The 27710-nt window shown below is 54.6% G+C and overlaps 1 protein-coding gene across 4 annotated transcripts in view; it reads right to left on the minus strand.

Moving 5' to 3' along the window:
• Positions 1 to 27710, minus strand: part of LOC133353782 (neuroligin-4, X-linked-like) — a 198707-nt gene that overhangs the window by 82701 nt on the left and 88296 nt on the right. The window lies entirely within an intron of this gene.

A 27710-nucleotide genomic window follows, 5' to 3' on the forward strand; every position in this document is an offset into this window, starting at 1 on the left:
CAGTTTGGAAAACGAATCAGAGCTGCAGTCGGCGGCTCTTTGAAATCGTTATTCGCTCTCGCGCTCAAGGGAGCCGCACCGAGTCTCAGGACTGTTTAGCAGGAGGGTCCTGCCAATTTGTGTGTGTGAGTACAGTAATGTGTGTGTGTGATCTGTGTGATACGTGTGTGTGTAATATGTGTGTATGCCATCTGTGTAATCTGTGTGTGTGTTCTGTGTATGTGTGTGTAATCTGTTTAATCTTTGTGTATTCTGTGTGTGTAATCTGTGTGTAATATTTGTATGTGTGTGTGATCTGTTCGTGTTTAATCTGTGTGTCGTCTGTGTGTGTAATCCGTGTGTGTAATCTTAACTGAGTAGCTTGTTTGTAATTCTACACCATTGGGAAGTTTTGGCTGATACCAAGTGGCCTCGCGTGCACGTGATTCGCATCAAAGCGTTCCGACTGCCGGCACCGCACGCGAAAACAACATCCGTGGCATAACCGCTAATGAAAAGATACACAAACCAAACTACATAAACAGCAGTAGCGCAATATGACCAGACCACGTCTTGGCCGAACAGCCCCAACAGTGAGAAGTGACCCGCAAATCACTCAAATGGGATTTCACGTCGCCGCAAAGTCCCTCCCCGCGACCCCTCCCGACTGGAGTCACGAGGCTCTCCCGGGTAAACAAAAAAACGCAACAAAAACAACAACAACAAAAACCAATGTATACTCTTAGTTTTTTCGGTAAAGTCACGTAGGTAAAAAATTTAATAAAAAAAAAAAATGTTGTATTATTTTATTATTTTATTTTTATTAATTTTAATTTAAAATTTTTACCTACGTGACTTTACCGAAAAAACGACGAGTATGAATCCTTGCAGTCACGAAAGCTTCAAATCAACAACCAATGTACATTTTGCTCTCTCCCACGATGCGCGTACGTTGAAATGAACGCGGCGGATCGGATCGCGCGCGCCCCGTGGCAAACCCCGACGGAAGTAGTTGGATGCGGCGACGCCTGCGTCTCGGGGGTCCAAGAGGGCCCAAGGAGGCCCAAGGAGGCCCAAGGAGGCCCAAGGAGGCCCAACGGGGCCCAACGGGGTCCAAGGGCTGCCCCCACGTGCGGGCCCGCGACGGCGATAACCGCAGCGACGCGAAAATGCGCAACATGTAGACGCGCATTGATTTAGTACGAACGCACTCATAGTTTAATTCGAGCGGCGATTGAAGATTTGATTAACTTAACGAGCGGCGAGCCAAATTAAGTTGTCAAATGATATTTCCAGAATGTGCCCCCGGAATAAAGGCGGGGGGATAAAATCAATGGGAATAATCACACTTCATAAAGTGTCATTTGAGAAGATTCAATTAGCAATTAACGATCGTCAGGGTGGACCGTGATACATCGCATCTTCGTCGGCTGCATGGAAAAGTGTCCGCGTAAGACCTCGCCGCGTTTGGTTTCAACTTGCAAGCAGCGCTCCCCCCCCCCCTTAACAATGTTTGCACACGTGGCCGGGCGGCATTGATCGACTCGACAAAACTGTGCTTTGCGAAAACGCCGCCACAATTTACACCGGTTATGAAGATGATGATGATGATGGAAAAAACCGCATCAAATATTTAAGCGATGTGCGTGACTCGAGACGGATTTTCCCTCGAGTTCCCGTCTCAAATCAATGTCGGAGGCCCGCGCGCGAGACCCCCTTCACCCGCCCGGCAAGAGGGAACCCCATGGACGTACGAAGGCCTCGTTCAATCGACTGCCACGCGGCGACGTTGGTCTCAGAAGACGCCTCCGCCACGGAATCGCCCAAAATAATTCACAGCGCGGATGGAGGCCTCCCCCCCCCCACGGCCACGCCGCGCCTGTCCACGCGTGTTTAGGTTGTTGTTGCTGCTGCTGCTTGACCATACTTCAGTAGGCCGGTCAGGGCGGGTTGGCGAACGACGGCGGAGGGTGAGAGAGAGAGGGAGGGAGCACGGTAGACGTCACGCAGGATATGTGAGCCGTCCCGTCGAGCGGTGAATGGCGAGGTGGAACGGTGGAGTGGCCGCGCGCGTGGACCACGGGGACGAGAGTGGGCACCTCGCTCGCTTACCGCCACGAGCACTTCGTGAACAATGCAGCTTCGTGCTCAGGTTGTTGTTCTTCCTCAGCACCAACGGACGGTACGGTCGGGCTACGCATGATGCGAGAGAAGTGCAACATACATGCATGCATACGGGAGAGAGAGGCTGCGCGATTATTTGGTAATTCGTACACACACTATTTACCGTGCTCCACTGCGTAAGCTTTAATTGCTCCGCTTATTTAAACATTTAGGGTTTTTTTTTTCACTCCGACTCAGGCTGCAGTTAAGTTAAATTGCAGCCTTGTGGTTGTAATTGCAGTTAATTTGGAGTACACGTGTACTCGGTAACAACTTGCTAAGCAGTTGGTATTACAACTTTGTCGACGCTACACAGAGTGTAATTACGAATAAATTAGCATTTAGACTGCGGCGCAAACGCCAAAGGTGTTCCCTCGTCGGCGAAAGTTTAAAAGCGCGAATCCCCTCGTGGTTGGCCAAGAGTCCGTGCTGCATTTCACACTGCCGGGGCAAGCGCAGTCAGCGAGCACCTATTAAGGCCCGCACGACGACGCCAACCTTCCTACGTCTCCCAGTGTCGAGGTTCTCACCGGGCACCGGGCTGAGCCCAGCCCTGGGGAGCGGTGTGGCCAGGCGATGGCCACAACAGCGGAACGGCGCTGCACACTCCACCACAACAGCCGCCGTTTGCCACTCAGTGACGGTGGCGTCACCGCAAGCTCTTGTGCCAGGCTAGGTGGACTTCGAGGTCAAGGGGCACGCCCAGGTGGTTATGGGTTCAGCGAATGAGACCGTTGGCAAATGCAGCACCTTGAACCGCGCACCCACGTGCACACTCGCGTACAAAGATAAAGATCCCCCGTATAGCCTTTGCAGATTGTTGGGGCAAGCGCTGTTAGCGAGCACCTAAGAAGGCCGACACAGCACACGAGGGGGTGGGTGCCCAGCGCCACGCCCGGCCGCCTTTGTCTCCCTAGTGGCGACGTCTGCACATCGCACCAGGTACTCATTTCGCACGAGGCGCATGACCGGTACAGATAATGGTCACCCGGTGTTGGTCCGTGAGCGGGAATCGAACTCGGGTCGCCGGGTTCTTAACTCAGCGTAGCGTTGACGTTGCACTACCCCCCCCCCCCCACGTACACGCGCTGGCGTGCACGTGCACGCGCAGGTGCGATGAGGCGACCAGGTGGCCCAGAGTCCCGAGGGGATGACGGCGAGGGCCGCTGACACGAGGCCGCTCCCTCCCTCCCTCGCCCACTAACGAGGTTCGACTCTTTACGACGCGGAGTTTCCGCGCCCCGCGTTTGCTGCTGCTCTCTCGCAATGGCCTCCCGAGCCTCGCCGGAGGAGATGTGAGAAAACGCCGCTGCGGCGGGATCCGCTCCAGCACCGCGTCACTTGTGTGGGAGGCAGGAAAGGCGGCTCCGAGCCGCCACTGAGTCCGAGCACTGAGCCGACAACGGGCCGGCTCTCGGCCGGAACCTCTGAGATTTGTGTGCTCCAGGCCAGGGCGGACAGCCGAGATGCGAGCGTCGTCTCGGCTCGAGCACGAGGGCTGGAGGGACGCGGCGTCTGCCCCGTGGGACCCACCAGAATGTCGTCTAGCGACAAGGGGCCCCCCCAGGATTCCTCTGGAAATAGGCGATTGGCGAAGGGCATCGCTGCCATCTCGAGCATCAATCTCCCTCGCGGGATTTATCGTGAGAATTGTGAAAGTGGCACCGTCTCCGTTGGCTTGCGGCGAGTTAGAAAGCAAGAAAAAAGACTCCTCACGAAAATGAGCGGTCGTCAAAGATGGTGTGGCACGTGTGGTGGTGTATGTCACGTGTACTTGTGTGCGTCCCGTGTGATTGTGTGTGTCACGTTTGTTGGGTGTGTCACATGTACGTGTGTGTGTCACGTGTGCTTGTGTGTGTGCTTGTGTGTGTCGCGTGTGCTTGTGTGTGTGTCACATGTGGTGGTGTGTGTCACGTGTGCTTGTGTGTGTCACGTGTGCTTGTGTGTGTCACGTGTGCTTGTGTGTCCCATGTGGTTGTGTGTGTCACGTGTGGTGGTAGGTGCCACGTGTGCTTGTGTGTGTCACGTGTGAGGTGTGTGTCACGTGTGCTTGTGTGTGTCACGTGTGCTTGTGTGTGTCACGTGTGAGGTGTGTGTCACGTGCGCTTGTGTGTGTCGCGTGTGCTTGTGTGTGTGTGTCACGTGTGCTTGTGTGTGTCACGTGTGCTTGTGTGTGTCACGTGTGCTTGTGTGTCCCATGTGGTTGTGTGTGTCACGTGTGGTGGTGGGTGCCACGTGTGCTTGTGTGTGTCACGTGTGAGGTGTGTGTCACGTGTGGTGGTAGGTGCCACGTGTGCTTGTGTGTGTCACGTGTGAGGTGTGTGTCACATGTGCTTGTAGTTGTGTGTGTCACCTGTGCTTGTGTGTCCCATGTGGTTGTGTGTGTCACGTGTGCCTGTGTGTTTTACGTGTGCTTGTGTGTGTCACGTGTGCCTGTGTGTGCCGCACACCGCCGGTGCGTTGGGCTGCCTCCTGCCCAGGGCTCCCCGCCCGCTGATGGCGACTCGCGAGGCACTGCGAGGGGGAGACGCTGCGCGGCAACCCGATACTGCACGGGCATTCTCAGTGGCCAAACGCCCCAGAGCCGCGCATCTCATCGATTGTAAATTACCGCACTTTGCACGCCGCGTTTGACGCGTCCAGCGCATTAATAAGCGCCGCGCGGCCTCCGTGCGCTCCGCTAATCCGTGCGGCACGCGGGAGACGCGCCGTTCCCTTGGAACGCGACCATCTTGACGACGCCTCCCATATCGCAAGCCATCGCCCGCGAGCGCTCCCCGCACGCAGCGAGCCGTGCTGGATGTAAATCGTCGTGTCCTTCTGGAAGGCGCCGTTCCGTGCCAGCCCCACGTTAACGTCTTCCGTGTCCAAACAGTTGCCGGCTACGTGCGCCCAGAGTGCCGCTTCCCCTTTGTACCCCCCCCCCCCCCACTCATCGCCACGGGTAGTTTTACGAATTCTCATCGGGCAGAAGACGACCGCGATATCCTCGCTGTGGTTCGGAGTGCACCGCTTGCACAATGGAAGGGCCCTAGTAGTGTGCGTCCCAACTTGTCGTGAGCGCACCAGACTGTAATCGTCGCAGCTGTCATTTGCAGGTGCCGCCGGCTGTTGTTCTCTTGCCCCCAGACATCTCTCACCGCAGGACCTCGTTCCCTCCGTCCGCACCACCTCGTCCGAACGTGCAATATCCTTCCTGCTGCTCAGAGCCCCGTCCAAGGCCTCATCGACATCCTGTCTCGACGTCTGCAACTACGGCCTCCACACAAATCCCTCTCCTCCCAAGACCAGACGACCGATCGTGGTGCCGCCAGACTCCGCACGCGGAGGCGAGACCACGTCGCCACACGCAACTTGGATCTCTCCGCTGGCTCCCAACCCAATCCCTCATGCCTAACTTCTCCCCTCTCATCTCAATCTACTCCCCCCCACACACTCTCCTACCTCTTCCCTATCCTCTCACTCCACTCCACGCACTCTCCTACCTCTCCCCTCTCATCTCACTCTCCTCCCCTGCACGCACTCTCCTACCTCTCCCCTCTCATCTCAGTCCACTCCCCTCCACGCACTCTCCTACCTCTCCCCTCTCATCTCAGTCCACTCCCCTCCACGCTCTCTCCTACCTCTCCCCTCTCATCTCACTCCACTCCCCTCCACGCACTCTCCAACCTCTCCCTTCTCATCTCACTCTACTCCCCTCCACGCACTCTCCTGCCTCTCCCCTCTCATCTCACTCTACTCCCCTCCACGCACTCTCCTACCTCTCCCCTCTCATCTCACTCTACTCCCCTCCACGCACTCTCCTACCTCTCCCCTCTCATCTCACTCTCCTCCCCTGCACGCACTCTCCTACCTCTCCCCTCTCATCTCACTCCACTCCCCTCCACGCTCTCTCCTACCTCTCCCCTCTCATCTCACTCCACTCCCCTCCACGCACTCTCCAACCTCTCCCCTCTCATCTCACTCTACTCCCCTCCACGCACTCTCCTACCTCTCCCCTCTCATCTCAATCTACTCCCCTCCACGCACTCTCCTACCTCTCCCCTCTCATCTCACTCTACTCCCCTCCACGCACTCTCCTACCCCTCCCCTCTCATCACTCTACTCAACTCCACGCACTCTCCTACCTCTCCCCTCTCATCTCAATCTACTCCCCTCCACGCACTCTCCTACCTCTCCCCTCTCATCTCACTCTACTCCCCTCCACGCACTCTCCTACCTCTCCCCTCTCATCTCAATCTACTCCCCTCCACGCACTCTCCTACCTCTCCCCTCTCATCTCACTCTACTCCCCTCCACGCACTCTCCTACCTCTCCCCGCTCATCTCACTCTACTCCCCTCCACGCACTCCCCTACCTCTCCTCTCTCATCTCACTCCACTCCACGCACTCTCCTACCTCTCCCCTCTCATCTCACTTTACTCCCCTCCATGCACTCTCCTACCTCTCCATTCTCATCTCACTCTACTCCCCTCCACGCACTCTCCTGCTTCTCCCCTATCATCTCACTCTACTCCCCTCCACGCACTCCCCTACCTCTCCTCTCTCATCTCACTCCCCTCCACGCACTCTCCTACCTCTCCCCTCTCATCTCACTCTACTCCCCTCCACGCACTCTCCTACCTCTCCCCTCTCATCTCACTCTACTCCCCTCCAGGCAATCTCCTACCTCTCCATTCTCATCTCACTCTACTCCCCTCCACGCACTCTCCTGCTTCTCCCCTATCATCTCACTCTACTCCCCTCCACGCACTCTCCTACCTCTCCCCTCTCATCTCACTCCACTCCCCTCAACGCACTCTCCTACCTCTCCCCTCTCATCTCACTCTACTCCCCTCCACACACTCTCCTACCTCTCCCCACTCATCTCACTTTACTCCCCTCCACGCACTCTCCTACCTCTCCCCTCTCATCTCACTCCAATCTCCTCCACGCACTCTCCTACCTCTCCCCTCTCATCCCACTCCACTCCCCTCCACACACTCTCCTACCTCTCCCCTTACATATCACTCTACTCCCCTCCACTCACTCTCCTACCTCGTCCCTCTCATCCCACTCCACTCCACTCCACACACTCTCCTACCTCTCTCCTCTCATCTCGCTCTACTTCCCTTTGTGCCCTCTCTGCTCCAGCAATCAAGGCTTTCTTGAAGCTCTAAATCACCCTTTGTTCAGTGTAAAATCGCTCATTCTCGTCTGCTTGCCCCACCGTGTGAAGCTACCTTCCCACACCTGCCCATACTGTCGACTCCCTGTCCCTTTGCGAGTCCAGAATCAAGGCCTCCCCTTTATCCTCTGCTGATGACAGACCACCTCATTCCTGTAGCTTAAAGATCCCCACCGTTTCTGTCCACCATTTGGAGGGGGAGCGTCGTAAGCCCAAACTATAAACATCATCACAGGACGGGCAATGCGAGTCAATGGTGCAGGCGTCGGGCGAACGCCACCTCCTCACACGAGTCCACACTGACGACGCTATCGCTCGCGTGCTCCGACCCGGCGATGATCGGCAGCACAAAGCGAAGTGCTCGCTCAGCGTGTCCGCCGTGATATTTTGCGAGTCTGCCGTGAACAACGACGACGAGCGCGCACGCAGCACGAGGTGCGGCTGCTGCTGCCGCTGCTGCTGTTGCGCGAGCGGCAGGGATCGCTGACGTAACGTTTCAGCTGCTCAGGAGCTTCGGGAGCTGCCGCTTTTCCACCGCTCGTGCCCATCGCTGCCCTCGATCACCGCTCGAGGGGTCCAGGGGCGAGTTCGCCGCCACGTCAGCCAGTTGCGCGACCTCCTCCTCCTCTTCTGCCGTTCCTCCGGTCTGGAGCGGCGTTCGCACTCTGGGCTGTTGCGGACATCCAGTCAATGCGCCCAGGGTCTACATGCTCGACCTTCGCCTACTCCGCATCCCTCCGCGCGTTCGTTCACCGGGGCAATCATCCCACGCGGACTCGATTGAGTCGACGCTTTTGTTTCGGCGGCGAAATTGAATTGCACCGCGTCGCACCCTCGGGGACGTATAAACGGGGGCCAAGTCGGAGATCGGGGACATTGTCCCCCGGTGCGCGCGAGCCTCATTCACCGCTGGGAACGTTTCCATCTCTGGCCGCTAATGGGGCCAATTCCGAATGCTTTATTCCGGTTTAAAAGTACCTTTTAAAGGGACAGGGCCACAGAAGGGGGCGCCCACTAGACGGCACTTATTCTGCATTTAACGCATCGTCCTATCGACACTGCCGGGGTGCGCGCGCGTTTGCCGGCTCGCTGACCGGCAGCGCTCACAACCGCGGAACATTCGCGGCAGCAATAAGTGCGCCTAAGAGGGGCGATGGGTTATGGGTCAGAGCGTTCTCAGCTGTGTCACGATGAATATTGCAACAAACCGCACGGAACAACACGCGAGAGAGCCGCGACGAGACGGCGCGGGCGATGCCGGGGATTTTAAATAGCATTTTTGCCTAAACTGACATTGATAAGGGCAAGCAGACGCAGCGGTTATTGTTCACACGCAAAAGCCTGGCAAGGCAGCCTCTCCCCAGGCGCGCATCGCACGAGCAGGACCCCATCCAGCTCTGCGTCAACGCGCGCGTCCAATGCAGGCGTCTCGCGCGCACCTACACCAGCGGTACCAGCGGCTGCATCCACGTGTCAATGTCACTCCTCGGGGGACATCAGCAGCAGCCACGTGACTCATGGGGGCAGGCAAAAGTCACGTGACCCATCAGGGGAGCAAGAAACTAGGAGGCTCCCGGAGGACAGCAGTCTTCGCAAGTGAGGATGTTGGTAATGGTTATCTCGGGTGCACACTGAGATGGGGGTTTGATGTCATGATGCCTGCTACTTTAATGCATTCTTTCCTAAAACAGATTTTTTTTGTATAAAGCACGAGGCACATCAGCCTTTGAAACGTCTCCGAACGTGGCCGCGTATATCAGAAATAAAATCCGCCGCGGCTGGCGATGAGCCTCAGAGCTCTCGGTGCAAAACGCCGCCGCCTCCCGACGGCGAGGCAGACGCGCCCGACCGCGTCCAGGGGCAGACCGCTGAGACAATTCGCGACGGCCCACGCACTAACAGCAACGCATTCGCTGCTGGACAAAGCGCCGGGCCGGCGAGGAGGAGGAGGGGGAGGGCGGCTGCCGCCACTAAAGAGGCCGTTTCTTTGCAGCGCCACGGGTGGAGGGGACTCAGCCAATCCGGGCGGCTCCGAAGTTGAACTCGCGGGCAAACCACAAAAGCGATCCGAGGCCTCCACCTCGCCTCTCCGCAATCACGCGCGCGGCGCAGATTTCCGCAGATGGCCACCTGGGAGACGAGTTGGCAGGTACGCGATCAGCATGCGCGTGCTTGGAGCGGCGGGGCGTTGGGCGCCCGTGTAAGCTCGAGCGTGCCACCGCAGGGCCACTCGAGTCACTCGCCAGGCATGACCGCTACCGTCGCCGGCGCTGACAACATCAGCGGTCGTGAACTCGCTCGTGTTTTCCGAATTCTAAACCAGCACCCGGGCCACGTGGCTCAGCCGTGGAGCGAGCGGCTCGCCATCCGGGAAGGTCGCAAGTTCAAATCCTGTTCGGGTGTTCATTCAGCTTATCGTCCCTGCGGGGTCAATAAAATAGGTACCACTAAGTAGTCAATAGTGGTAGTCCTACGGCTATATTCTTCCTCGTCATAGGAACGTGTAATTCCCACCACTGACTCGAGGCTGTAACCAGGAGAGGAGCCCCACTGCAATGCTCATTGTCAAGCAGAAAGCCACGTCGATGAGTTTTCGGTTGTACTTTACTGCGATGGATGTCCGACGACTCGCGCCGCGTGTCACGGCCCCTTAGCAAGCTCCAAGCACGGGGAGCAAGACAACACGGGGAGCAACTGCAAGACCCAGCGAAGAGTCAACGCTCCACAGATATCCGCCGATCGTTTCGTCGCGCACCCTCACAGAAGCCTCGCTCCCATTCCTTCCTCCACAAACACCGTGGCTGTTGCAAGTGCCGCGTGTTCACGGCACCGGGACGAGCGGACGAGGGCACACGCGCCACGGCTCCCATCCGGAGGCGATTCCAGGGGCACAGTGCGGGGGATGGGGGGAACCAGGGGCTGGTCCAGAAGCTTCCAAAGGGGGGCTTCCTGAACGTTCAAGCTGCTTTAAATAGGGCCCTAGAACAATAAATAAAATAAACCCAACTCAATTATCTGCGTGGCTCTCCTGGCCTGCTCTGGGCGGACACCCTGGCGGCGGCTGCTTGGTCGCCGTTTGGGCGATTGGCATCGTGTGGCCGCTGTGAGAACGCGCGAAGGGAGACAATTTAATCCACAGCGGTGACATTCCAGTGGCACGACACGGGCGGGGCAACACCTGGCGCTCCGAGCGTCGGCCCCGCGCAGCACCCCTGCCGCTGGGGTCTCGTGCAGTGGACAGAGCGCGGCAGCAGAAATAATAATAATAATGATAACAGTAGCAGTTATCTTCTTGGTTCTTTCGGTAAAGTCACGTAGATGGGAAATAATAAAGTAATAAAAATAAAACATTCTCACGACGTTTCGGCCACAACGCAAGCAGCCGTCCTCAGGTGAAGAACAGGGATGTCGGAAAGACAGCAGTTATATGCGGTGTCTATAATGGGAGCATCAGTCATGCAAATGCATCACGCGACGCTGCATCGTCCGCATCACACGAAGGCACGGAGACATCAAGATGTGTTTCAGCCAATGAGTGGGAGAAAAATCACGAGTGCAAAGGAGCAACACGCTATCCCGTGCAGATGGAACAGATGGAAATTAGTCCACGCTCACTCTGCCACCAGAGTATGGCACCTGGAGGCCCAGGCGAAGGGAGTTTCTCAACATGAGTGTGGTCCACCAACCCTCGCGAATGCCTCCACAGTGCTGTATTATGGCCAAGTGCAGCGTAGCCACCACCCTGTATGTATGTTGAACTTCTTTCGCACCGTACGTCGCCGACCGTACTAATCGGAGGGAAAGATAACAAACTAAACACAAAAAGCACCACCTCCTGGCCCAGTGTTCTCTTTCCAACGACCCGCACTGCCACATTCACAACGTCACGGATGGATAATGTGTAGTATTAACCAGCCAGCAATTGCCTTCCCGTGTCATCTGCACTGCGGATAAACAGAAGCATGACGTGTACAAAGACACATTTAACGAAGGTACCCCGACATTGGTTATCTCTTGCGCTGTTAGCGAACGCCCATTAAGGCCGGCAGGGCGGCCATCACCACGCACGGCCAGGATTCCCTCCCCAGTGCCGATGTTGCATCGTGCACCAGGCACTCACGGCGGAGTTTATCTCGGGGACATTCAGTGCTGGTTCAGACATCGCTCGCACACACACGCACAGCCACGCGCACACTTTATAAAGCGAATGCTACTTATATATATGTGTGTGTGCACTTGTGATTGTTTAGAAGGCGCAGGCGGCTGGGCTGGACAGTGCTCGTGGCAGTATGTTGCCCTACTTTCTGTTAACCCCGTGAATGATGTCCAAAGCAATTCAACACGATCGGAGGGGGATTTCAACCCATAGGTTCCTGATCCGTGGCCTTGGCTGTCTCACCCAGCGGCGTAGCTGTGGTTTAGCGCACGGACGGTGCCACCGCACCAGGGCTCACGGCACGGAGCTCCAAAGAGGAGGTGGAAAATGTACAGCGCCGACCACTTCCCCCTCCACCTCCATTTCATTCCCTGGACCAGGCCCCACGCCACCAGGCGAGGCTTTGATCTCAGCCACAGCAGCTCCGCTCCCTGGCCCTTTCCGCAGCAAAGCCCCAAAACCACAGATATACCGAGACCCTCTCGCCCTTCTGCTCCCTCGTGAGTCTCCAACCTCGCGCTGCGCGGTCAGCCGCAGTCTCCGAGGGAGCCCGGCTTGCGGTAGGTGGCCCGCGACACTCTCCTCGTACAGCGCCGGCGCAATTATTTGTGAAAGTTGAATAAACGGCGCGTGCCACAGAGTAGCAACGGGTTAAGCCATAATGCAGGCGATTCTCACGAGGAGAAACTGCTGCCTCCGAGCCATGAATCATGCTGTCCCAGGGAGAGTTACGTCTCCGCTGAACTGCCACCCTACGCAGAACACGGCTGTTACCGATTCATACTGCAGCCAATAAATTAGATGCATTCTTTTCATTGATTTCTCTCTCCCAGACTAGAATAGGCGGTTCAATTACAAAATTAAAAAATATATTTGCATGAGACACTTTGAACGCGCGGTAACAATGCGCCGCGGCCATCCGTTATGCGCTGCCCGCGCACCGCGGGGGGCGATGCGTGAAGCCGAGAGGAGCCAGAAGCTCCTCGAAACGGGAACCGCTTCCGTGGGGTCACCGCCTGTCGCCCGCGCGGTGCCCTCCGAGCGCAGTATCGACACGCGGGCGAGCGCAGCGGGCAGCACTCGACGCCGAGACGCTCGGTCCGCTCCCTTCCAGGAAACGCCGACCATGCGTGACAGCTCCACAGCAACTGGGAGCACGCAGAGCGGCAGTCGTGGCCCGCTACAGGCAAACGAATGTCCGTTTGCGGGGCCAGGTGCCGAGTCACCTTGTGCCACCCATAGGGACAGCCGCCAATGGCGGTGCACTTTCAGATGCGATGAGATGCGATGTACAGCGCTCCGAGACGTCCTGGCGCACAGGAGGGTGCCGTATCAAAAGCAAATCATTTTTGTTTCGGGGGCCATCGCCAAACACAGCACAGATTTTATCTCAACCTCTGCCAACCGCAATTCAGAGGAACTCGCTGCGGGCATGGCGCGGCTTGCCCGTGCGCGGTGCAGACGCTCGACAAGAGACGACGGAGTCGGCGTGTCCGCAGGAGAGGGACGATTTGCACGTGGCCAGCGGAAACGTCCCCGGCGCGGCTGAGGCTCAGTGTCAACGGCGCGTGTAAGCGCCGCGGCTCGGACATAATGGGAGCGTTTTCCACGCCGCGCAAGTACGACATCGTGATAGCGCTAATCCGGATTTGGCAGGGGCCACTTTGGCCCTCGCGAGTTTCGCGCAGTTTTGTCACGCGGCGCCCGCGGTGGTGGCGCTCGTGAGCGAGGTGCCCTGGGTGATAGCGAGGAAGGCACCAGGGGTCCGTGGGACCCCCGTGCCCACCCTGGCGTGCAGACAATCGGGATGACTCGGAGACCTGGGACACGGATAGCAGCGTGCGTTTAAGGATAGCTTCATAGTTAAAAATGAAAAAAAAACGCTACTACTCAGTGAGATGTGGCCGGTTGAGTGTTTATTTCACTGGGTGAAATTATTTTGGATTGGCTTTTTTTTTAAACCGCTATTTATCAACCAATAGTGATATTGGTGTTATGTCATGAAATAAATACATTGCTGTTCATGTTAACTCTCATAGCTCGCAGTGTATCGCTATGCTGACGATATCCCAGAACTGAAGTCACCAGGGTTGCAGCTTTTAAATGTCATAACACTATTGTGTGATGCCAATCAACCCCAACATGTATTTCATTGTCAGAGCTGGAAAGTGTCCAATAATGAAAACTGATTAATAAGCTGAGACTATCAACGCACTACCCTGAAGACTCTGCTTCGTCACAAACGACCAAAACCCAGGTTCACATCCATGATCTCAGCGGTGCCAACTCAGTGATCTGACCAATTGAGCCTCATCTCATCGGGGTCGTTCTTAACCATCACGGGTCAATCCCCGCCAGCCAATACATTAACCTCTAAGTGTCTCTATCAAGTACGATGTCTCCAAGGTCGCTTAGACACAACTCAATAAACGAGGGTGTGAGATTATGAGAGACCAAAACGTGACGTGGGGCGTAAATGATGAGATGACAACTTTCTGCGATGGTGAGAATTGACGAACATCTTCCGAATAAAATAACTTACACCAATTGTGCAAGCAAGGACCGTCACGCTGATGATGATGATTACGATGATGTATTTGCTGATGAGTTGGCGTCTCTCTCCAAAATACAGAAGCGTGTCCTCGTGAGTGCGGCGCTAACGAGCGGTAATTGGACCAATGATTACCCATGCGCCTTGGGGACGGTGCAAAACCACCCATTAGCAGCAGGGAGCTCTCTCCGTCAAACCACCAATATCAGGATAATGTGCCTGGTCACTCTCTCTTTCCGTCCACGGGACATCACATGGCGGCTGACGCTGGGGCCGAGTGAACATCTCTCGACTGAACGGCTCCCGAGTGACCATCTCCTGAGTGAATGCCTCCGGAGTTACCATCTTCTGATTGAACATCTACCGAGTGAACGTCTTTTATGTGAACGTCTCCTGAGGAACCGTCTTCCGAGTGAAAATCTCCGGAGTGAACGTCTCCTGGGTAAACGTCTCCCGAGTGACCGTAACTCGAGTGAACGTCTCCCCACTGAACGTCTGACGAGTTAACGTCTCCCGATTGAACCTCTCCCGAGTGAATGTCTTCCGGGTGAACATCTGCCGAGTGACCATCTCCCGGGTGAACGTCTTCCAAGTGACCATCTCCGGAGTGACCATCTCCCGAGTGACCATCTCTCGAGTGAGACGTCTCCCACGTTAACGTCTTCCGAGTAACCGTCTCCCGAGTGAACATCTGACTGAACGACGCATAGTGAATATCTCCCTAATTGAACGTCTTTAGAGTGATCGTCTCCCGAGTGATCATTTCCCGAGTGAACGTCTCTGAGTGAATGTCTCCCGGGTGAACGTCTGCGGGATGACCATCTCCTGAGTGAACATCTCCCAAGTGACCATCTCACGAGTAAACGTCTCCCGAGTGAACGTCTCCTGAGTCACCATCTCCCTAGTGAACATCTCCCTGGTGAATGTCTCATGAGTGAACATCTCCCTGATTGAACGTTTTTCGAGTGATCGTCTCCAAAGTGATCATTCCCCGACTGAATGATTCCGAGTGAATGTCTCCCGGGTGAACGTCTCCCGAATGAAAGTCTCCCGAGTGACCATCTCCTGAGTGAAACACTCCCGATTGAACCTCTCCCGAGTGAACGTCTCCCACGTTAACGTCTTCCGAGTGACCGTCTCCCGGGTGAACGTCTGCCGAGTGACTATCTCTGGAGTGACCATCTCCCGAATGAACGTTCCCGGGTGAATGTTTCTCGAGTGAACGTTTCCGGAGTCATCATCTCCCGACTGAACGTCTCCCCAGTGAACGTCTCGCCGGGTGAACGTCTCCCGAGTGACCTTCTCCTGAGTCATCATCTCCCGACTGAACGTCTCCCCAGTGAACGTCTCGCCGGGTGAATGTCTCCCGAGTGACCATGTCATGAGTAAACGTCTACCGAGTGACCATTTTTACAAGTGAACGTATTCCGAGTGACCTTCTCCCAACTGAACGACTCGCAAGCAAACGTCTCCCAAGTGAACATCTCCTGAGTGACCATCTCCCTAGTGAACGTCTTCTGGGTGAACATCTCCCGAGTGAACAGCTCCCGAGTCACCTTCTCCCGAGTGACCATCTCCAGAGTAAACGTCTCCCGAGTTAACGTCTTCCGAGTGACCATCTAACGAGTTACCGTTTCCCGAGTGAACTTCTCCCAAGTGACCATCTCCTGAGTGAACGACTCCCAAGTGAACGTCTCCCAAGTGACCATCTCCCGACTGAACGACTCGGAGTGAAAGTCTCCCGGGTGAAAGGCTTCTGAGTGACCATCTCCCGAGTGACCATTTGCCGAGTAAACATCTCCCCTGTCACCTTATCTCGAGTGAACGTCTCCCCACTGAACGTCTTCCCACTGAACGTCTCCCGAGTGAATGTCTCCCGAGTGAACACCCCCCAGTGGACGTCTCCTGCTCCCGTGGCACGCGTGCTTCCGCGGCCGCTCGCAATCCGAGTGCGGTGCTCCGAGTCGGGCCGCGCTTACAGCCGTTCCTCTCTTAAGCTTTCGCATGTCGCGTGCTACCACTGCTGGCAGATTCAACTCCGGCCGATCCAACAGCGGTGCATGGCGAAAGCTTTGGAGAATGAAAGTTCATGGCAACATTTTGTCGGTGGTGACCGCATCATGAACTCACACTGCTCCATGAACCCGTGACCACAGCTGACATGACTGCACCAACCAGCCAGTTGAAGTGCGGTCAAACAACACCCAAGACCGGCACAGCTCAGAGAGGCCTTCAACCGGCAATAGCTCGACAAAGGGCAGAACATAGCTCATTACATTTTTGTCATCAAATTTAAAACATTGAAGACCGAAAGCAACACTGCTTCGTCACTGCTGTGCAAACGGGATCCGTGGGGCTGCGGTCCGTGCCGTGTCGAGCAGAGTGGTGCATTGTGGGCTGATGCTGCTGCTGACATCACTGCGGAGCTCGCAGTCTCACGGCCGCGGCACAGACGGCTTTTGTTTACGCCGTAATTAATTATGCAGACGGTTGCCTCCGCTTTGTGAATTTCCGTGGCACGTGGCAGGATATTCTAGAGGAATTCAAACCCAAAAACCGCATGAAAATCACGGGGCGCGTTGGGCCACATGTCACACGGTTGCGCGAGGGCTGTTGACCCGCGATGTAATCATCGCCGCCTTCTTAAAATAAAATAAAAACCCATCTTCTCTGTCCACGCACGCGCGGCAGTGCCAGCGAACCGCCGGGAGAGGACGTGGTGATCGATCACGAGCGCTCCGAGTTTATTGAGTCCCCCCGTAGTTCCGTCTTTAACAGAGTGCCGACCGCACGCCGACTCGTATATCTGGCCACATTTTTTAATTTCTTGCATATCAGCCTAGCGTGGCGAGCGACAAAACGACGCAGTGTGAACGCAGCGGGATTATAGTGCTTATCTTTGTCGAGGAGCAGAGCCCAATCAATCCCGAGCTGCCACGTTTGATTGATAAGAGCATTAAGGTGATGAATCAAGCGCATGCACGCTTCCCACTCCCTCAATTCAATGAAGCCTGACAGCCCAAGTGATTACAGATAATCCACACCGAGCCGAGCGGCCACACACAGTCAACTCACGCTCCACGCTCTCTCCTCCCGGCACTCGGCTCACCCGCACGACCGCGGCGATCCGTGTCAGGAAACGCAAGTACAGTGGACAATCGTTCTCGCCTCCAAATCCAAATTGTGCCAGCACAGCCAGCCGCCTTGAGCCCGACATCGTGCAATCATTTGACTTCCTCCTCCCAAATATATTAAAATCCCACCATCAGTGTCCTCTCACGATCTGAGGACGGTTTTTTTCTCCGTTTGGTACCGTCGCAGCGAGCAGCGTACCACCCTGTGACAGTGAACGGTGCAGAAAGATCAACTCAAAGGACCGGTTCGAAGTCCCTTCAATTGGTATTTTTATTTATCCACGCGGTGTGCGTACAGCATTCGTTCATCAATCACATTTTAGTGAAAGAAAAAACATCCCATATCTGGATTCTTTCCAAAGTAAACGACGTAACATATTTCATACCATAGTGGTTCTTTTTATTTTGTGCATTCGCTGGTGAGTGGGCTTAGGCCATCAACTGGCTCCACTTAAGGGACACGGTGTAAGCAGGGATGACTGTCCGGATTCGAACCCTGAATCTCAGCGGTTTCACGGCTCAGCGCTCTGACCCCTGACCCCCTATGCCAATCCGGCCACCTCACAAATTTAGTTTCTCGTAACAATGTCCCCTTGACCACTCCAGGGTGACTAACCCCTCCCCCCCTCCTCTCGTGGCGAATCACTGCTTTAGTCGTGGACCACGTGCTTCACCTTCAACGGAGCAGCTTCAACCTTGGCCGTGCTTGCGAAACCGAACGGAAGTTCGCGAGAATTCACCTCCTCGTGAAATCTCCGACGACGCAGAAGATCCCTGGCTGAGATATCCGCCCTGAAGCTTCTCAGCCACAACCCCTGAGCCGCGTCCACTGCACACAAGCCATGGCAGCAGCACTAGCAGCGGGCACTCGCTGCACACATGGAAAGTAATGGCAATTCTCCGGCAGTGTGCGTAGACTGTGGTCACCACGCACAACAGACTCACGGAACAGGTAACGACTCAATGCCCGATTTAAAAAAATACAAAAGGAGGATTCATCACACTCCGCTACTCCTGGCGTTAATCATCTGACTCAACCACCCCGACGGACGATTTACAGCAGCTGCTCGACGCCAACACGAGCCGATGGAAAGAAGACTGCTCTGGTGGCCCCCAACACAACAACTCTACTGCTGCCCCCCGCCCCACATCCAGAGAGCATCTGGGGCCGACCCCGCGGTGACATTCGTAAAACAACGCCACATGGGGCAGGGGGACCTCAGGTGACTGAAAACCCTTGAAAGCTTTTTTGTAGACCTCAAGCGCTTTGATTTATTCAAATACAATCAGCATTTCAACTTCATTAATGGCCTATTTCTCAATACTCAACGAAATCAATTATTAAGGCAGCTGGATTGCAGAGGACATTTGAATAAATGATTTAGCGTGCACGGACCCAGCAGCCCGAGGCGCGCTTGCTCACAAACGAGCAGGCGGCTCTGGAATCTGGAGAGCGATAGACGGCAATTGGAAATGTAATATCACGTAAATTTAATTCTCAATTTCCTTTATTTGGCGATTGCAAGAAATACTCCACCGACCGCACAGATGCCAGTGGTTGCACTCAAGCCACGGGAAGTGGAGGCAGCCCTAATGATCGGGCCGAAACCAGCGGGCGTCTAAATCATAACAGCACATTAAAATTATGATAATCACTTTTATTGTCATCGTTTATCCTGCGGCTGCTGTAGCTCAATCTGCGCGACTGCTATCAGGAGCACGATGGTTCACCGGCTAACATCGATTCTTACGGCTTCAAGTAGCGTGGCGCGTGATTATCGATTATTCACAATGTATGCAAATTGCATTCCAATGTTACACTGAAGCTAATGGAGTGGACAAAACTTGCACAAATTAAACAGAAAAAATCAATCAATCATACTAACGAGCCGGTCACAATTCGACCAAAAACATTATCGGAGGGAAACACACAACGCCGAATCCCAGGGTCTCATTAAACCAGTTGTGGGGGTGCGATCGTCGCACACGAAGCCAGAATAACGGGCGCCACGGCTAATGACCTCGGCGTGAACGCGCCGTGCCCGCCTCTGCGGCCACGACCGCCGGCGCCTCGTCTCCATGAAGCGTCGAGGCCGCGGTTGGCGGACTAACAGGCGCACGCACTGTTCGCCCGGCGCTCGCCATGATTTAGCAAGGCGAGCCGGCGCATCGCTGGCCGCGGTAAACACTCTTCTAGTTTACGATACGAGCAGCCGACCAAGGCTGCTCTTTTGACCTTTCCATCGCAGCCCCGCCGCCCTCTCGACGGCTCGCGCCAGGACCTAACGAGCGCGGAGCGGACGCGCTCCCCCACCGCTCCCCCACCGCTCCCCATCCGCGCCATGAATGATTCACGCGCGTTGCACCGCGCGCTCGCGCATGCGCGCAGCCTCGGCAAATTAATCCGATAGGGACTAATCTCCGGCGCGGCGAGGAGATGGACTTCTTCACACTCTGGCACTTTAATACGGAAACAAACACGTTCGCGCCGAAGCGCAAATGCCTACGCGCGAATGTCCTCCACTCGCTCCCCTTCGCCGGGAGAAATTATTCAGTTTTTTTTTATCTGACCGTGGCGTCGTCTCTACGTTGTAGCGTTACAGGAGTCATACCGCTATATCCATGAATATATTTCTGTAACGTTCGTGTCGTCGTTGTTGTTGTTGGTATTTACTCCGGGCGTAATTCTTCAAGGGTGGAGGCACCTGCTCAGATGGCACTGGTCCAATCGCGCGTGAGATTTAAGTGCCGGCAATAACCAATCCATAGCGATGTGGCCGAGAGTAGCGATTTGTTTAAACCCCCCCCTCCCGCCAGGGTTACTGCGGGGTAAAACCATCACAAGACGCACGCCTCACGCCAATTAGGCACTGACCTTCCCCCGATGAAAACCCATCCGTCACCACCGGCCCACGATTGGTGGCCGGGCAGGGATCAACGCTCGGCCCGAACGGGCGGCACCGCGGCACGCGAGGTCGCCGCCAGCGCAACTCCGCGTCCCGGAGCGCAAAGGGTTACCCCTCCCCACTTTGTGGATTTTAACCGCGGCCACGGTAATTTATGGGCGACTTTTGGTAAACAGATTGTGTTTTTATGGCAGCTGTTAACATCTCCAAAGACAAATGGTATCTTGATCCGACCACAAACTGCAGATGATGCCGCCATATGTCTGGCTGCGCTGTAGCGAAGCTCCTGGATGTGACATACATCAGGCTACTTGCGTGCCGTGCACCTGCGTTATTTCCATTCTTGACGTCTTTTTTAAACTTCTATTCGTCTGCGTCTTGACGCCGTGCCACCGTGTCCGATTGCGCGCCGCGTTTGCACGCACGGCGCGTCGCCTCTGCCACCCCCCCACTCCACCCCCACCCCGTAAATCTCGGGCGCCGCTCCGCGAGGCTTCAATTAACGCGGCAGACGGGGAACGCCTCTGGCGCTGGGAGGCCATGCAGGCCTGGGGCAGAGGGAGTTTGAGGCCCCAAACGCAGAGCCCCCACCACCCACCCCTCCTCGGTTTCTCTCCACATCTCTCAATCCCTACGTCAGGTGCGGGGAGACTCTTCCTCACCCACCGGTGACGATGATGACGTTCGAGTGCTTTCCCGCAACGCGTCGTCGTGGTCCGATACACGAAACATACCAAGCGAGGGCGCCGAGCTTGCGGCGGCAGCAATGACTGAGCGCGCCAGGAATAGAACGGTGCCGTTTGCCAGGTCGAAAATATCGCCCTCCAGCACCCGATTAGAGAGGCGAAGGCGCTTGCAGTGATGGATTATTATTAAGGTGCTTTGCAGAACTTGCAAAGCACCTTAAAATAAATACAATCTAAGCGCGCACGCGCTCGGGCTCGTATGGAAGAACAATTCGTTTACACGGCCGTAATTATTTATAGTAAGGATTAACAGAACTTGAACGAGGGCATTGTTCGGTAATGTTCCTTTCGATTTAAAACTTTTTCCACCCATGTATTGTTTTGTAAGACTTCCAAAAACTAAGGGCATTAATAAAGAAATCTTCACACATTCGCCGGAATTAAATCCGTCACAGGAAACTTCGTTACGTCCGCCGTTAAGTGAATCAAACTTTTGTAACCGCGTGGTCGCCGTTCTCCTGAGCTGAGCCCCATCGCGGGTGGCAGAGGCCTGCGGCCCGATAATGAAATGCGCGGTTATTTCCAGAGAGAGAGAGAGAAAAAAAATCTTCCCCTCGGCAGGGAGCACATCCGATGATCGTATAAAGCCGCTAAACCAAATTAATTCCTTCCATCGATTTGACTCAGGATTTGTCCGAAGATGACATTTGCATTCTTCAATTGGCACTGCTCAAAAAACAAATTCAATTACCCGAGGCCTTAACGTGCAAACTACTGACAGGGCCAGAGTTTTACATCGGTCACATTCGGAGTGATTGCTGGCTGGCGTTGCCCGTGTCCGTATTACAATTGTTAATTAATTAGTTATGCGAATCACAAATGATGACACACTTAATAAGGCCATTACGCATTAACGGGGAACAGACGCCGAGAGACGCGCGTCGTGGAAGTGCCGTGCCCGTGCCCGTGAACACACGCGTTAGCGAAGGTGAACCTTGTAATGGATGTTTTACGCGGCACAAATATCCCATTACAGCTCCCACTTATTTTTTATGTTCATGGCCACATCCCGGGACTGTTAATCACTCCCCCGAACGTGCGAACGCGAGAACAACGCGGGCGGGCGAGCGACAGGTGAAGGGAACGCGGCATTGTGCCCACACGCCGCTCGCCACCCCCCCCCCCCCCTTCACGTATCCCTGGAGAGAGGGGACCCACAGGAGCCCCCTGCCGATGCGTTCCCTCCGTAGAGAGAGATCGTCTCGGCCCGTTCGCGGCACACAACGACTTCAAGGAAGCCAGCCAGGTGGACCCGGCTCGGTGGCTGTTCAGCGGTCAAGGAAGCGGAAGGTCACGAGTTCACAGCATGATTGTCGATTGACTCCTCGACTTATTATCACTCCCGGGTCGATAATTGAGTACCACTTTGTGGGGAGGTCAACGATGGTCATGCTGTCGATAGACTCGCCCGAGGCATGGGGATGTGGACATTTCCACCACTGCCGCAGTGCTCACCTGAGCAGGACACCCCCTCGCCAGAGCGGTTGGCGCAGTTTTATTAAATGCGTTTGTGATCATTCGCCCAAAATGTACTTACAATTGCGCCGTCGGCATCATATCACGTGACGAGGAACCCATGCGGAAATCTCAGAGCAGTGCTTTGTGGGAGAGGAAATGGCTGTGCACGAGCGATTTCTCCAACCATTCTTCAAGTGGATGTTCGTCCTTTGCATATCCGAACGGGCACTTTCCCACACGCATGGCAGTCTTAATCGGATATTGTTTTATTTTATTTAATATACCACTTGGCCAAACCAAGCACAATAACTAAATTACTTATATGACAGTTTTATATGATATTATGTTTATAAAACACTGCTGAGCGGGCTGAGGCCAGCAATGCGGGCTCCTCGGTGGCGAGATGTTAACTCCCTTGCCTGGAATACAAGAGGTTGTGGGTTCGATCCCGACCCTGATGCCTGTATATATGGAGTTTGCATGTTCTCCCCCGTGAGGGTGTGGGTTTTTGTCCGGGTCCTCTAGTTTTCCCCTCCACATTTAGAAACATTCACAGTTTCGAGGACAATGCATATATTATCAGAGTGTGTTGTTTGTTTGCATTTTGACCACAGGTATTGTGGTTAATGCACACATAATTCCTCGTAAAAAGGTTTAAGTTTTATTGCCAGAAAAAAGGGGAAAACCCTTATTATTATTATTATTCACAAAGAGTCTTTGGCTGTTATACATTAGCACATGACAGGCTACGATGTTGAGCGATCATTTGCGGCCAGGTCGCTTCTGAAAAAAGAGCTGCACAGCCCAGTGGGCCTTACCTAAAAAAATAACATAAAGTTTGAGTTTAGTTTTAACTCGCTCCACTTGATGCACCCCGGTGTAAAGCCTGGATTCGAACCCAGGATCTCAATTGGTAGCCAGCTCAGTGCTCGGGGCACCTCGAGTTTGCTGAAATGTTTCGTCCATTTCGTGGTGACCGCTGGCCCTGAGCCACTGAGTTTGTGTTGTTGTTGCTGCTGCTGCTGCTATCAAACAGTCACTACTGGTAACCACCCTGGGTGCCGCCTCTTGCCTGACCCCTTTTAGAAGTTTCGTATACACAGTCGGGGCCAGTAAGGCGGGCGGTGGGGACCGGAGGGTGCTTTCATGCAGCGGTTTGTGGTGTAAAACTCCGGCTCTGAGTGTGCACTCTTCATGGTAATGTTAAACAGCTGAGTGGTGCAGTTACCCCATGGTGTTAAGTGCAGTCTCTACCTCTCTGGCCTCTCTGGGTATGTGTCATGTGGAAGGGCCATTGCCTGAAACGTCACCTATTATGTATATTTTGTATTTTAAGGTAACGTAGTTATTGGCAAGCGCCCTACACAAAGTGAGGCTTCAAGTTTAGTCAAACGCAACGTTCAAGGGAACTCTCTAAAGAGTCAAGCCTGCATTTGAAAAATAAATTCACGTTAAGAGCTAAATCTAATATGCTCAGCATTACCATTATTGCCGAAATAAAAATAATTAACAGACTGCTTGTTATACGGCAATACGCTACCCCTGTATTTCACGTTATATTTTTTTATCACACGTTGGGACTGCAGACAGCTTCATCATGAGTTAATTTCTACACATAAGCTTCAGTTCTGTTCTAAACTAAGTTATGAAGACTGAAATGACATTCCCCAAAATCACAAAGGTTAAGAAATGGCGACGCACGCGGCTGTCGTCGAGCCGAGGCGTGTGATGACGTTTTTTTAAAAGTTAATTTTAACAAAGTTAAAACCGCCGTGTCAATTCTCACGTCACTTACATTGGAACAAAACTATTTTGATGAATTTGGTAGGAGTAAAAAAACTCATTTGAATTGTTATATCAAGACCACTTTTATTTATTTATTTCCATCTGATGTTGAAATGTCTAACAAATGATAGTGGTGGCCAGACAGATAATCCAGATGTCTAAACAATGAGCCCGTCAATCTCTGGAGAGATCCTAGAGTGGAATCCATGCGACCGTCTGTGAGACAACGTTGGTTCTCAGGGCTAGCGAATCCACGGGCTCAGCCTTATGAGTAATGACTGCACGCAAAAAACCCACAATCAAGTAACAAAATTGTGGCCGCACTTAATCCCGCGAACTTTCCGTCTCTGTGAATTTCAAACATCCGCTTGACTGTCACGTGACAAACATACGTAGCGGGTGGGTGAGAAAGTGCGCCCCCTGCTGTGTCACGATCACAGAGGTGGCTCTGTGATGTCCACTTCTGCGGGCGTTCATTCACACACAAGGCGGGCGGGCGGATGGGGGGGGCTGGGCTTGCACTGCCGTGTGAGACATCCCAGTAGACTCTTCCTCTCGTGACGTCACAGTGATGGTACAACGGGGATCGAGTTGCGTAAAAAGGACAAGCGCCCGAGCAACGGCGATAGATGAAACGAAGTGTGAAATCTCTCACGGGCCATTTGTGAGCGGAGAAGCGGCGACTGGCACGTGGCGCCCGCCATGATGGCACCACCCCCATAGCGGCCTTGGCCGCAGCTGGCCACCGTGTGCCCAAAACAAACCCCGCCCCCCCCAAACAAAGCAGAGGCTGTGGCAGACAGTGACTATCGGCATCACAGCTGGAGTGCAAAGAGCCAATCAGCACCTCGCGACAAGGCGAGCGCGACGCGAGAGAGCCGTGGAGCGGAGCGAGGCGGCCAGGGGCGAGAAGGAGGAGGAGGACGAGGAGGAGGAGGCGGCGGCGCTTTACCTCGTCGGCGCCTGCGGACGACGAAGAACTCGCACCGGAGAGACTCGCAGCAGGCGAACGATGATTTAAACTTTAAATGGTCCTCTTAAATAGTCCTCTTAAATAGTCCTCTTAAATGGTCCTCTTAAATGGGACTCGCGCATCGCGCACTTTAATTCCGCGAGCACATTTACAGCGGCGTTCACACGACTTGAACTCCTTTTTCGGACCTCGAACTCTTTCCACAAGAAGGGGGACTCCATCCTCCCCCCCGGTACGCCACCCACCCCCCCCCCCAGTTCATGCGTCCCTAGCCCGGCCTGTGGGGGAACCATGCATCGCGTGGTGAGATCCGGATCACTGCATTTCTCTCGTAAATTCGCGCGAAGCTGACATTGAAGCGGCGTTTTGGAGAATGTGCCGCGCGCGGTTATGAATTGCCCGGCGCTGACTGCGGGGCGGACGTTGGGACCGTCTTCTTCCTGGCCACTCACAAAATGAACCAAATTTATGGCAACGCAGGAGGAAGCGGGGGGAGAGGGGGGGGGCGAGGATAGAAAAAAAATCCCAAGATCCCATTATGGATTCCCACAAAACCTCGCCCATATACATCAGCCGCATGCCCCCAGAAGGCAATGCTCCGTAAATATAATATTACACTCATCTGTGCAGCCGCGTATCTATAAAGCGGCAGCGTGCGCGTGCAGAAGAATAATTTGTTGCCATGGCGAAAAGGAATTATAAGGTATTCAAAGTGTATCCGTTAGCGTTCCCACAAAAAATACGAATCGCATTTCACGATCCACGAATCGCCCCGCTACCCCCCCTCCTCTCTGTATGTGTCTGGCGCTTGTTGAACGACGTCGCTCCTTTATGCGGCACCGCTGTAAACCCCTAACGACGTTTTATGCGCCGAGGAAGAGTCGCGGCAGACGTCGCGAGCCGCGCGCGAGCAGAGGAGGGGCACGAGGTCTGGGGTTGACTAAAGAGGAGCCGGCGAAGGAAACATCAGAGGGGAGGGGGCCCGACCTCTCCCGCGTCGCTCGCCTGCCCCCTACGACGCCCGCCCGCCTTGCTCGGCCTCACTCGGCGCTCTGCATCGTAACGCCGTCTCCCTTGTCCCCCACCACTCCCCATGGTCGCCCGTCATCAATCCACTCGTCGCTTTTCCATCTTCATTTATTCCGCGCATCGTCACCACCGCCACCACCACAACCACAATTTTACAAGTATATCCCACCCACTCATCTCGTGTTCCACCTCGCCAATCATGGTGCACCGCAGTGAGTTCACCGTACAGCGCGTTGGTGAAGGCGCTTATATCAATGCATGATAAGACGAGACATCCTACAAGATGGTTGCTGCAGGTCATCGCGTACAAAGCGGGACGGCCACCGGGGCCATCGCGTGAGAGTCACGGGCCAGGCCTGAGCCACCATAGAGGCGGCGATCAAAGAGGTGGAAGCTGGAGACCCTGGCGCTCTGAGATGAATCCCCCCGAGAAGCCCGGGGCGAATGGAGCCATGAGAGAGAGAGACATTGCTAAAGCGGGCGCTGGTAACGCCTTTGATGCTGAAACTGCGGCGTTTTTTTCTCTCGACGCTACCGACGCCAGGGTCTTCTTTCAGTGCGGAGGAAGAGAGCGAGGAAGAGAGAGAGACAAGGGCGAGCGACTAGTCTAGCACGGCCCAAGCTCGCTCTGCCAGGCGCCCAACATCGTTCGAGACACAGCGGATGCCCGGCGGGGCGAGAGCCAATTGTCTCTTCGTCCGTGGAAATGCGGGCAGCTTTAGCACACCGTAACCGCACAATTTTTGAATGACATTTACATTTTAAAAATTACAGAGCTCAAGCCTACGGGGTTGTGTGTGTGCGTGACGTCTATTTGCGGGAAGCGCTGTGAGCGAACAGAGCCCCTTGACGAGGCGCTTCCCCGATGTTCACTATTCGTGCGCGTTCCACATTCGCTTGGTGTCACCGTGTGTCTGGCACCTGGTGTCTCTCACGCCCTGGGCTCATAATCTCCTCGCTCTTGACTCGTGCATTGAGTATTGGCTAAGGCCACCTAGCGATCGAACCAAGTGTTGTGCTATTGAGAAACCCTCAGCCGCACGAACACAGTCAAAAAATGTCGTAAATTAGTTGGCGATGCTGCTGCGTTGGCAGTGGTGCACGAGGTTCGTTCAGTGGTGCACGAGGTTCGTTCAGTGGTGCACGAGGTTCGTTCAGTGGTGCACGAGGTTCGTTCAGTGGTGCACGAGGTTCGTTCAGTGGTGCACGAGGTTCGCTAAGCGGTGCACAGGCGCCGCCACTTAACGAAACTACACCGAATGGTTTGAGTTGTTTTGTTTGTTTGTTGTTTGTTACGAATCATAATCGATCGGCTGCGAAAACCTCCACCCGAATGTAGTCATATAGCTCTTCCTCGCCACCTGGAATCGCGAATGATGCCAACGATTTCGCGATGCCAACGTAATTGGCATCGTTCCTGCAATGCTCTGATTGATATACCGATCGTCCACTTAGGGGCAACGCTTACGAGTTGATTCCGTCTCCCATCGCAGAGTGCTCAGAGCCCCGGGCAGTGCAGTCTGCGAGCCAATCGACCTTTCTCTAACCCCATCGCTTCCTTCTCCTGCTCTGACGAAGGGCTTCATGCTCGAAACGTCAGCCGACTGCAAGTCGGCTACTGTTGTAAGGGGCGTGGTTATTGAGGAATGAGGTTGAGTGTTTT

The sequence above is a fragment of the Lethenteron reissneri genome, chromosome 45, assembly GCF_015708825.2.
Source record: "Lethenteron reissneri isolate LAM-NWPU_2019-01 chromosome 45, ASM1570882v1, whole genome shotgun sequence".
Lineage (NCBI taxonomy): Eukaryota > Metazoa > Chordata > Hyperoartia > Petromyzontiformes > Petromyzontidae > Lethenteron > Lethenteron reissneri.